This window comes from Myodes glareolus, chromosome 5 (assembly GCF_982192425.1).
Source record: "Myodes glareolus chromosome 5, mMyoGla1.1, whole genome shotgun sequence".
NCBI classification, from domain to species: domain Eukaryota; kingdom Metazoa; phylum Chordata; class Mammalia; order Rodentia; family Cricetidae; genus Myodes; species Myodes glareolus.
The window spans coordinates 83,785,330-83,797,976 of record NC_142030.1 but is presented as its reverse complement, the minus strand read 5'-3'; the positions used below and the strand labels follow the sequence as shown (position 1 = coordinate 83,797,976).

The 12,647-nt window shown below is 37.5% G+C and overlaps 1 long non-coding RNA gene across 1 annotated transcript; it reads right to left on the bottom strand.

Annotated features, from left to right (window-relative positions):
• Positions 1-3,436: 3,436 nt before the first annotated feature.
• On the bottom strand, positions 3,437-10,794 carry LOC148122124 (uncharacterized). The gene is made up of 2 exons (XR_015737924.1): positions 10,500-10,794; positions 3,437-3,822 (listed from the first exon to the last, which is right to left on the bottom strand). It is a non-coding gene; the product is annotated as an uncharacterized LOC148122124 (long non-coding RNA).
• Between the last annotated feature and the right edge of the window lie 1,853 nt (positions 10,795-12,647).

The window sequence follows — 12,647 nt, the reverse complement described above, 5'->3', positions numbered from 1 at the left end:
ATGATCCTTGTATCCCCAGTCTCTCCAACACCTTTATCATAAATGGGTGTTGAATTTTGTCAAATGCTTTTTCAGCATCTAGTGAGATGATCATATGGTTTTTTTCTTTCAGTTTATTTATAGGATGGATTACATTGATAGATTTGCGCATGTTGAACCAGCCCTGCATCTCTGGAATGAAGCCGACTTGATCATAATGGATAATTTTTCTAATGTGCTCTTGGATTCGGTTTGCCAGTATTTTATTGAGAATTTTCGCGTCGATGTTCATGAGTGAGATTGGCCTGTAATTCTCTTTCTTGGTTGTGTCTTTGTGTGGTTTTGGTATTAGGGTAACTGTAGCTTCATAAAAGGAGTTAGGCAATGACTCTTCTGTTTCTATATTGTGGAATACGTTAAGGCGTATAGGTATTAGCTCTTCCTGGAAGTTCTGGTAGAATTCTGCATTGAAACCATCTGGTCCTGGGCTTTTTTTGGTAGGGAGATTTTTGATAACAGCTTCTAATTCTTCGCGACTAACAGGTCTATTTAGATTGTTCACCTGTTCTTGGTTCAACTTTGGTATATGGTACTTATCTAAAAAAATGTCCATTTCTTTTACATTTTCCAACTTTGTGGCATATAAACTTTCATAGTAAGATCTAATGATTCTCTGAATTTCCTCTGTGTCTGTGGTTATGTCCCCCTTTTCATTTCTGATCTTATTAATTTGCATGTTCTCTCTCTGCCGTTTGATTAACTTGGATAGGGGTTTGTCAATCTTGTTGATTTTCTCCAAGAACCAGCTTTTTGATTCATTGATTCTTTGGATTGTTTTCTCTGTTTCTATTTTGTTGATTTCAGCCCTCAGTTTGATTATTTCCAGTCTTCTAGACCTCCTGGGTGAATCAGCTTCTTTTTTTTCTAGATCTTTCAAGTGTGCTGTTAATTCTCCAATGTGTGCTTTCTCCGCTTTCTTTAATTGGGCACTTAGTGCTATGAACTTTCCTCTTAGCACTGCTTTCATAGTGTCCCATAGGTTTGAGTATGTTGTGTCTTTGTTTTCATTAAATTCAAGGAAGAGTTTAATTTCTTTCTTTATTTCTTCCTTGACCCAGGGGTGATTTAGTAGTTGACTGTTCAGTTTCCATGAGTTTGTTGGCTTCCTGGGGGGAGCATTGTCATTAAATTTCCCTTTTGCCTTCTTATTTATATAAATGCATATTAATTTTATGACTATATGTGAGCCAAAGAGTTTTTGTTAATTAAAAATATTTAGAGTAATTTAGGAATAGTGCAAGAATATAGAGTTTGTAATATTTTGAACAAAAAATATCAGCTGCAATGAAATACTTTAAGAAACAAACTCCAAAAATTGAGCATCTAATGACACTTGAGAACCACATGAAAAAATAAATCTCAGTTTCTAAAGTATACAGGGATAATTGTGTAGTTTATTTGTAAAAATGTTAGCCTTGAGGGCAAAATAGAACATTAAGTCTACATGATGAAACCTTGAAGAAAGCGGCAGAAGCAGCTGGCAATTATGTCCCTGTGAGGAGGGGGCTTGAAATCTATTCAGTCAACACTTCTGAATGGGCACTGTTTGGACTGCAGTCTCCTGACACTAAGTATAGTTTCAAGCATATTGTTCTCTTTTTAAAATAAACCGTTAGTTTATGTTGAATGCTTTTTCCTTAGTCTTGAATGTCTGCCTCAAAAAGTAGCTTAGTTGCAGGATGGAGCAAATAAACATAGAAAGTTAGACAACACCAATGCTGGGTGTTATCAGTGGGATCCTGAGGATAAGGATCAAAACAAGGGAGAAAACAACTCCTTTCGAAACTGTAGTGGTATTTCATTCGTATTTTAATAAATAAAGCTTACCTGAGGATCACAAAAGTAAAACAGCCACACTGACCAGCTTTATAGACCAGGCAGCAATGACATGCACCTTTAATCTCAGTAGCCACAATGGTATACACCTTTAATTCCAGTAGCCATACTTGTTTACCATAGAAACCAGGCAGTAATGGTGGATGCCTTTAATCCCAGAACTAGGGAAGATTATAAAATGGAAGGAAAAAGGTCTCAGTCTCAGTCTCATTCTGAGATTCCTGGACTGAGGTGGAGGTAAGAGCTTGTGGCTTGCCGCTTTGCTTTTCTGATCTTCAGGTTGAAGCCAAGTACCTGTCTTTGGATTTTTCATAGTTGTGGTTTATGAAATCTTACTCCTTATTCTTTTAGAAGTTAAAGTGACTTTACTTAGATCTGTGGAGGTTCCAAAACCTGTCTACATGAGGTTCTATGCTATGCCTTTTAGCATGGCAGAGAAGGGAGATTGTGATTTGAGACGAGCTTGTGCTGTTTAGTCTGACTGTTTCAGATAAACAATGTAAGACTAAAGCAGCAAAAAATAAATCTAGTGAAACGTCATTCTCTAATTCTCCTGATCCATTCCAATTATTTATTTTTAATTTTACTTTTAAATTACTATACAGATGGTTATATTTTTATTATCATCTTCCACCCTACCCCGCAAGACCTGTGTAGACATGATTCTCGTGGAACTCACTTTGAAAATCAAGCTGGACCAGAACTCACAATTATCTGCCTGCTTCTGTCTCCCTAGTACTAGGATTAAAGACATGCTCCATCCCACCTTGCTCTTCTTATAGTTGTTCAAAATAGTTTTATTTTATTCTCTATACTCCTTCCTCTGCCTTGGGCCCACCTACCCCAGTGATCTTTTAGCTTTCATGTCACGTGTGTTCTCATCTCCCCATTCTCCACAGCACCTTTTCCATTTCTAGTTCCATGTCCTCTACAGAATTCCCACCCATGTATATACATGTGTACATATACAGTACATCAAATGAATAAATATTAATTGTATCTATCAAAAACTAGGATGTAAATATGAAAAGGAAGATGCACTGTTTGTCTCTGAGTCTTATTTATCCATTTTCTTATTAATTTCAGAATTTATAATTTTTTTCAGATGAGCAAAATTCCATTTTGTATATATAGCACATCTTTCCATTTTTCAGTTTCCTGCTTTAAGAATTTCATAGTTTATAAGATGAATTTCAATATTTGATTGTTTAAATACACTGTTAATTCTTTCCCTTTCCATGAAATAACTACCTCTTGGGAGATATGATTGTACCACCTAGTATTTAGAAGTCATTGAAAAGTGAACCTGAATAAAAGAAAAAAATGAATGCAAACAGAACTCTAGAAGCATTTCCAGGGCATAGGTCCATTTAGTCAATATGTACAGATGCCACTGTGAGTGACAAACAGGAATTTTTTTTTTTTTAGTAAATTTTATTAAATTATAAAAGTTTCCATTTCTGCCCCCCCTCCCAACACCCTCCCACTCCCCCTACTCCCCCCCTCCTTCCCCTCCGTCCCCCAGGGCAGTCAGGGTTTCCTGCCCTGTGGGAAGCTCCAGCTCCCTCCCCCTCCCTCCAGGTCCAGGAAGGTGAGCGTCCAAACAGACTGGATCCCCAAAATCCAGCATATGCAGAGGAAACAGTTCCCAGTGTCATAGTCAATGGCTTTTCAGAAAGACCCCGGGCCAGCCACAGTCAGAGAATCCGGCCAAATTCCGAGAATCTGGCTAGATCACGTCCTCGTTCAGTCCCAGTCCGACTGGCCCTGGTAAATTCTCATCAGATCCGTTCCCTTGTATCAGTGGGTGATAGCATCCCTCGCAGTACTGATTTCGTCTTTCATGTTCCTCCTCCTTCCGCTCCCCCTCCGGACCTCGGGGGGACTCAATCCGTTGCTCCAATGTGGGCCTCCGACTGCATAGCCGTCCTTCGCCAGACGAAGGATCTATGGTGATAAGCAAAATATCCATCAGTATGGTCATGGGCCACGGCCGATTCAGGCACCCTCTCCTCTGTCCAGAGAGCAATCTGGGGGATTTCTCCTTGGACCTGGGATCCCATATATAATCAAGTCTCCTGTAAACCCTAAAATGGCTCCCTTAGTTGAAATATATTGTTCCCTGATCCCATATTCATCCTACCTCCCTCCCCCCCCCCATCCCCAGCCACCAAGCTTTCCCCGTTCCTCCCCTACTCCCTTCTCTCTAGCCCTCTTCCCCCTCCATCGACCCTCCCACCCCTCCATGCACCCGAGGTTACCTGGGACTCTTGTCTATTTCCTACCTCCTGGTGGATAGCTAAATAATCTTCATCAGGTTCATCTTCTTATTTAGTTTCTCTAGGATCACGAATAATAGGCTCAAAGACCTTTAATTGTGGTTAGAATCCACTTATGAGTGAATACATACCGTGTTCCTCTTTTTGGGTCTGGCTTACCTCACTCAGTAAAGCGTTTTCTATTTCCATCCATTTGCATGCAAAATTCAAGATGTCATTGTTTTTAACCGCCGAGTAAAACTCTAATGTATATATGTTCCACACTTTTTTTAACCATTCTTCTATTGAGGGGCACCTAGGTTGTTTCCATGTTCTGGCTATTACAAATAGTGCAGCTATGAACATAGTTGAACAAATGCTTTTGTAGTATGTTAGGGAATCTTTAGGGTATATTCCCAAGAGTGGTATTGCTGGGTCCTGAGGGAGGTTGACTCCCAGATTCCTGAGAAACCGCCACACTGATTTCCACAGTGGCTGCACAAGTTTGCATTCCCACCAACAATGGATGAGTGTTCCCCTCACCCCACATCCTCTCCAGCATAGGCTATCGTTGGTGTTTTTGACTTTAGCTATTCTGACAGGTGTAAGATGGTATCTCAAAGTGGTTTTGATTTGCATTTCCCTGATCGCTAAGGAGGTTGAGCATAACCTTAAGTGTCTTCTGGCCATTCGAAGTTCATCTGTTGTGAATTCTCTGTTAAGTTCAGTACCCCATTTTTGAATTGGGTTAATTAGAGTTTTAGTGCCTAGTTTCTTGAGTTCTTTGTATATTTTGGAGATCAGACCTTTGTCTGATGAGGGGTTGGTGAAGATCTTCTCCCAGTCAGAAGGCAGCCTTTTTGTCCTACTGACAGTGTCCTTTGACACTGACAGTGTCCTTTGACAGTGTCAATATGTACAGATGCCACTGTGAGTGACAAACAGGAAATTTAATAGACAAGATTTGGAAGAAGAAATAGAGGACACATCTTGGAAGAATAAAAAGACAAGTGAAGGCCTGCTGCCTGCACTGACAGCTCACCACAACCGCACTCTTCATCTGTTCACCTCCCAAGTGTGAATCTATGTTGCAGATTTTGTAGTTAAGAATCTCTTGCATTTTGTCCAATGTGTAAAATGTTCTCAGGAACCTTTGAAGGGGTGCTTTTATAATCATCCTCTGTCTATTGCATTTCCAGTTAGCTCCGTTTGTGAGAAACCAAGCTTCCTAAGTTAAAATGTCAAAACCAAAGTGCTCTGACAAATTCTTGTTCTCTTTTTATTATTTAAGGTTAGGAGTTTTCTTCTTCTTTTCTGTTTAGTGACCTGACTTTCTCTGAACCATTTTTTCCTTTCATTTTAACCAATATGTATCATGTTTCTCCCAAATACATTGCATATTGTTCATGTGTTTTCCTCTGAGAAACACTGAAGTTAGGAACTGGGTAGACCACCCCTCAATCAACTGAGCACACAAGACTTGGTTGCCAGTGTCTCCTCACATGATGAAAGATAGGCATGGCATGTGTGTGTGTGATTGTGTGGAAAGGAAAGTGGTAAAGACTGATTGAGAAGTAAAGACAGCAAACAAAACTTTATTAAACTGGAACAGGGAAGAGTTCAAAATTGAGCAATCTAAGTCCAAAGATGAAGACTATTTGCTATGTGGCAATTTCTACCTCAGAATAATTCTAGCTCGCAGTTACTTAAGAGTTGCAGTTTAAAATTATATTCAGTAAAGGGCGTGCACATTTCTAGAATATGGCTAAGCTGAAAATAAGCAAGGTTTGCCTTCATAATCCACCCTACCCCTGCCTGTGAGCAATTTCTCCAGCCTATGACAACTACCACAGCATTTCACACTTAAATGCTTTCTGCCGCAGAATGACTTTGTCCCTTACCACTGTCCAGTCCCATCGTTTATCAGTAAAACTTTACAGTAAGTTAAACAGACTGTCACTAAACTTAAATATTGTCCCTTTCACATAAATTACAGGTTGGTTGGATTTGTGGTGCTCTAAACATATCAAGAATTTTATGTTGCAGAAGACAGGGCAAAACACAGAAGAGAACTGGGACACAGCACAATGCCTAATAACTCCCCTTAGGGAAATACAACACTATCCCTAAAAACATGGGTTTTGAGGGTAGGGGTTACTTGTCTCTCTGAAATCAAAACCTAGTTTGAACAATTAACTTGTATTAACTATTTTTCTAGTTTACATAAAGAACAACACTCACATACTCTCTCAGGATAGATTGTGAAGGAACAAATGTTGGCATAACTGGACCTCTGATCCTTGGGGCCTGAGGAACTACCATGGAGAAGGTGAACAAATAGCTAGACTATGTGTGGACCTTATTGAACAGAGCACATGTTTTCCTGACCTTGTCTCTCTGTCTCTTCTTCTGAAAATTAAGAACTGAAGGCTCAAGAAAGAATGTCTATGCTCTCCTTTCTGTCACATTTTTTATACTTTCCTGTTTTTAGTTGAATTATTCTTTTTTCCCCACTCCAATTCCAGGCACTTTCCTAGGGAAATGTGGGGTTTTCTCTATGCATTGCTTCCATGACTTGTGATGAAAAGACTACTTCCCTTGCCTTCCAAGTCTTATATTCAGCAGAGAGAGGCTCTAGGGAGAAGCAAAACAACTGCAATAGGCCCAGAGATGTTTGTGTGATTGTAAAGCAATAGCTTTGCCAGTGGAAGGGGAATATTTAATTTGCAACAGGTGCTTTCGTTGTAGTTGTGAATTCTTTCCCTCTTGCCCCAAACAAGAAGTCCAAACAAATACTAAGGATAGGTGACTTAAGAGATATTAAGATGTCTTCTGACTTTGAAACTATTATGATACTCATAGTTTAGACGACAGCATTAAGTCTATCCAGTATAATTTGAAATAAAAGAAATGTTTAAAATGTACATACATGTAAGTCCTGACTTATCCTATGACAGGTTTACAAACCTTTGATGTGATAAAGGTGCACAAAGGCAAGATGCCAAGACTGGTTTCATGTGTAAGCAGAATCATTGCAAATTGTGTGCAGACACATATTTTTACTATGTAAATGAACATTTTTTTCTAATTTACTACAGAAATTTCTATTTCTTTTTTACTTTTATTTTAATTTATTTTTGTTTAAATATAGTATATTACATCATTTCTCATTTCCTTTTCCACTCAAACCTCCCATGCTTGCTCTCTTTCAAATTCATAGTCTCTTATTTTCATAATTATCATTACCTGCATATATGTATACACATATATATTCCTAAATAACTTGTTCAGTCTGTGTAGTGTAGTCTAATGTATATTTTGAGGGCTAGTCATTTCTTTTTTAATGAAAGTTTTTCTTTCTCTTCGAAAAAAATCAATAATTGCTTCTTCAGAAGGTTTGTGACAATCTGAAAATTGAAAGAATTTCCCCCCATTTTTCTAAGGAAGGAACAGCCATCCCTGTGAATTCAGTTAAAAAAATGGTGATAAAAAACCTGAGCATGTGTTTCTTGATGTTGAATTTCAATTCCAGCTAAGGATGGAAGACCAGGAGTTCAAGGCTAGCTTGGGTCATAAGATGAAACTCTAAGAGAAGACAAAAAACACAGCTGTGATCCAGTGGCTGAAATCTGTTCATACAACACAGAATGCAATGATGCATACTCAGTGAAACATGCAACACTTCTGTGATGTAGCTTGTTTCATCCTTTTTCATTGAGTCTGGGAATATGTGAAACTTTGGTATTGAGTATGACTAAGGCTAGAGGAAAAGTCACAGATGTGGTTTTCATTTAAGGTGTGGAGAACCCTCCACTATAAGTTGCCTTGCACTTTGGACATAGTAAATGCACTTTCTATATACATTCTTTCTCTTAAGAAAAAAGTAAAAATAGTTTACATTACATTATTTGATTTTTTGACATTTTATCATTGCATTTTAAATAAAAACATAAATAACTTTTCCTTCCACTTCCCAAAGAGTAACTATTATTAATTTATAATATATATAATCAATTTTTCACATTAGAATGAAATTAAGATTGAAAATATCTTATACTTAAAACAGAATAATATAAAATTAAATGAATTCTCCATTCTGTGATTAAAATCTCTAAGCCTCAAAGGACATTTTTGTCTTTTAAATCTCCAGGATTAAAAAATTACTTATCTCCCCAGAAAGCTTGAGGTGATTATTTGGTTGTGTTTCAGTGCAGGTTTGATTGGTTTGTTTCAGCAATTCTGCACTGTGACCTAATTTCACACAATATCCAATTGTGAGAGTAAAATGTGTGCTTGGAAAGCTTGGGTATAATCCATTCCCCAGAAATGAAATTACACAGCTTGATTGAGGAACTCCTGTGTTACTAGTTGTCCTGTAAATCTTACCAAATTGTGAACAGCATGTGATTTTGCAAGAAACAGCATTTACTGTTTCTAGCAGCCAGGAGTGCAAACGCAGGCAGACACTGTGCTAAAAAGGTATTAGGAAGCTCTTGTCATATAGAAAAGCATGGACAAAAAGAAAGCTAGATTCATAGGTCTTCCCTTTTAAAATTTTTGTTAAAGTTGTTCTTTTTTTTTTAATGGGTAGGTGTAATATCCAGTGGCCATGGTTACCTATGGAAACTGGAACATGGCCTACAGGAGGTGTTTTCCTTTCTTTCACCTGGTAGGTTCCACGGATTTAATTAAAGTAGTCAGATTCTGTGGCAAGCAAGTTCATTAATGTGTTCAGCCTTCCTGCTGGTTCAGTTAACCTTGGTTTTGGAAGAATGTTGATATTTATCAAAGCTGAAGTGATTTATGAAATGCTTGCCTCTTCTTCCAGGCTTAGGAAAGCATTAGGATAGCATTTCACAAGCATTTTTAATCAGCCCAGCAGCTAGTGTCTGATGTAGGGAAAAGAAACAATAGCAAATATTGAAGTGTATATGTAACAATTTTAAATGATCCAAGCTCATCTACATGGTAAAATTTCTGTTGATAGGCTGTTGAAATTGTTTGCTTTTCAGGCAGACCCAGGCTACTAGCCAAACTAAGAATGAAGAGGGAGCTCTGTGTCCACTAAAAGTCCATGAAACTTCTCACATCTGTCTTTTCATTGTGTGAACTTTGTGAATATTATGAGGCTCCCTACATAATGCTTTAAATACTAAACTCCTTCTTCATCTCTTACTGTAATGCCCTTGGAACAGTAATGTGGGCAGTCCAACTGCCCAACTCACCAGTAAGAACTGGCACCACATTTCAATACATAATTACACAAAATCAAACCCAACAATAACAAGAAAATGAGCTGAAAGCCATGGTGTCAAGATTTTAAATTACTGGCCACGGTAGCCATCTTTCAGTAACTTGTCAAAATGACAAACACAAAGGGAAAAAATTAGGAGCACTTGCTTCATGTTCTCTAGACCCTTTAGGAAACATGGAGATGTTCCTTTCACCATGTACATAGAAATCTACAAGAAGAGTGATATTGCAAACATCAAGGGAATGGGCACTTTTCAAAACTGAATGCCCCATAAATGCTACCATGGCAAAACCAGAAGTCTATAATATTACCCAGCATGCTGTGGACATCATTGCAAACAAGCAAGTTAGGGTAAGATTTGTGCCAAGAGAGTTAATGTGGGCTTATTTAAAAGGCTTGATTTCACTTGTATCATTTCTTAAGATTTAAATGGTACATTAAAATTAAAGACAAAACATTGATTGTCAACAAAAGAAAAGGTTGAGTTATATTTAATAATATCAAAGCTGCTTTAGAAAACTACAAGGGAAGTAGAAAAAGAAGAGATCTTGAGTAAATTGGGAAAATAAAGATTATGGGAGAAGCTAGAAAGGGGAGAGTGAGGAGGAGCAGAGAAAAATATGTAACTAGTAAAAACAATAAAAAAGATAGCACAAGGATGATTAAAAAGACAAAGCATGATAAAGAAATCCCATAAAAAGAATTATACCTGAAATAAAAAAAAACTCGTAAAAACCTGTAAAAGCTTTCACTAAGTACAGATATTTACGTATTTCTCACTAGTTTTACATGAAGTATTTCAGGGACACTCATGCAAAGGGGTTTGTATTTCATAATGACTATAAGTTAAATGATTATACCAAAATATGGACGGCAGAAACATGTTTCAAGCACTGTTTGTGTTTTACATTGGGAGGAACCATCAGTTATGGCAATCAAATGAACTGCTTGTAGCTTTTAAACTTACCACCAAAGGCCATTAAGCTACAGACCAATAATTCCTTCACATTTTCTAGACTTCATTTGAATTATTGCTATGAGAAATATTGTCTGCAAATGTTTTATATTGCGGCTCAGCCAGATGGGAAAAAGGCAATCTGTATTAAACTTACCTTCCGCTTCACAAACAGTCCATAATATAAGCCAAATAATTCTTGCTGATAGTCTCATGGTTTGGATCTTCCTAGGACACAGAGATGTACAGCATCATCCAATTCTCCTCTGTTCAAAACTGTGGTTACTACAGGGAAAGACTTGCCCCAAAGGGAAGTTGAAAGGTCTTAGGAAATCAGGATCACTAAATGGTCCACCCCCCAGCAACTTCTGCAAAGTAAACTAAAAACATAGACTACATATCTAGTGGCATGGGTGTTTGATTCCTGTCCTTGCTTTGCCCTGCCTGTGACCTGCTGGATTGTTCTTGTAAATACCAGCTTGTTTTCTTTGGAAACAAGTTCAGGTTTTTCAGCATGTGAGACACAGGGGTTGGTGATCGCCTCTCGGTTTCATAACAACATATGAGAAAGCAATAAAGTTTCTTTTAAAATATATTTAGGAAACTTAAGTTAGGCAGTGTTTTCAGGGCCAACATCCAGGACCAGACAAGAAACTTTGCTGAGATTAGCACACTAAGGGATGGCAAGAAGGGGACTGTTTTTCTAAATTCATAAAATTAGTTTTCCAAAGAATTCTTTTTGTATGTGTGAGGCGAGTGGCCCATGTTTCCTCAGACATGTTGAATAACTCAAATATCAAGTATTTGAAATGCTGATTTTTCTAACATGAGATATCATATGGTAAAGAATATGAAGGTACAGAAAGTGTCTGTATCATACTGAATTGTTGTAGAATCCAGCCAATCAAAGTCTAACTGCTAAACTTACAACCTCAGTTTTCATTTCTATCTGCTGGGATCTCCCAGTTTCCACCCACTGTCAGTGTCTCCAAGAACATGTACTGTATTTGTCTGTACTTAGGGTATGTAAGTGGGGGAGAAGCAATTTACTCCTTGGTTTAGTGTCTGTGCTTAGTGTATGTAAGAGGGGAAAACGAAATTTGCTGCTTTGTTTAGTTAGTCCTTTACTCAGAATTTTATTTGGGGCATTACTTTATAAAACATGGATCCTGATTGTCAATTTTTGTCCTATGTAATATTCAGTTTGAATATCACACAACTTTTAGTTATTCCTGTGCATTTAAATGATAAAATACAGCTAGGAAAAAATACAAATATTCCCATGATGTGGCAAGCTCTTGCTGTCTCAATCATATAGATAAATGAACTGAGCACAGGACACTTAAGTGTTCTCTTAAGGTCATAAGAACTTTCCGCAATGAGATACTAAACTCAGTGCTCTTGTACTCCAAACCAAGCATTGAATCTATACAGATAGGCATTTTCAGATGGTTTACCTCCTAATCTGATGTGTAGAGATTCAACTGCCAATAGCTATTGGAAGAGTGGCTTGCCTTGTGAGTGTCATAACTTACCTGACAACAGCAACTTAAGGAAGGGAAGGTTTGTTTTGACTCCCATTTCCCATAGACACAGCAAGGACAGCCAGAGGAGCAGGAGCATCTGGTCACCTGGCAACCACAGTGCAGTTGCAGAAGTGACGAATGCTTGCTCAACTCTCTATTTCTTCAGTCTGCGATTCCACCCCCAAGAGATCCTGATAAACAGCAGATTATAAACCCTCATCTCAGGAGTCTAACACTAATCATGTCACAGGAGCTAGCTTAATTTCCTGAAGTGTTATTCATTTTATCAAAAAAAATATTGGACAGAATGTTTTTAAACTCTGACAATACTAAAATGTGCAACATCACAAATCATGGGTGGTGAACATCTGACTTTTCTAATATTTTGATAAAAATAACAAATTTTCATCAGTTTTGCAGAATATATGGTTTTCTATTTATCTTTAGTGTGGCTATTATGAAATTGATATTTAAAACAAAATAATCAAAAGCATAGACAACCAAAATATGAAAATTAAAAGTAACATATATCTTACTGTGTAAATAATATGCATATTGTACTGCTTTTTAATTCTTATCATTTTTTGCAGGTTCAAATTTGCTTTCTTTCTTTATTTTCCAAATACCTTTGAAAAGATAATTGCATATGTCATCTCTTGAAAAAATGGCCTGAGGGTGACTCCTGTTGTCTCTGGCTAGAGAAATTACATACTTACTTGAACACTAGAAGCTAAAAAGTTACAATGGAAAGAGGAAAACATCTTTAACACATGGTGTTG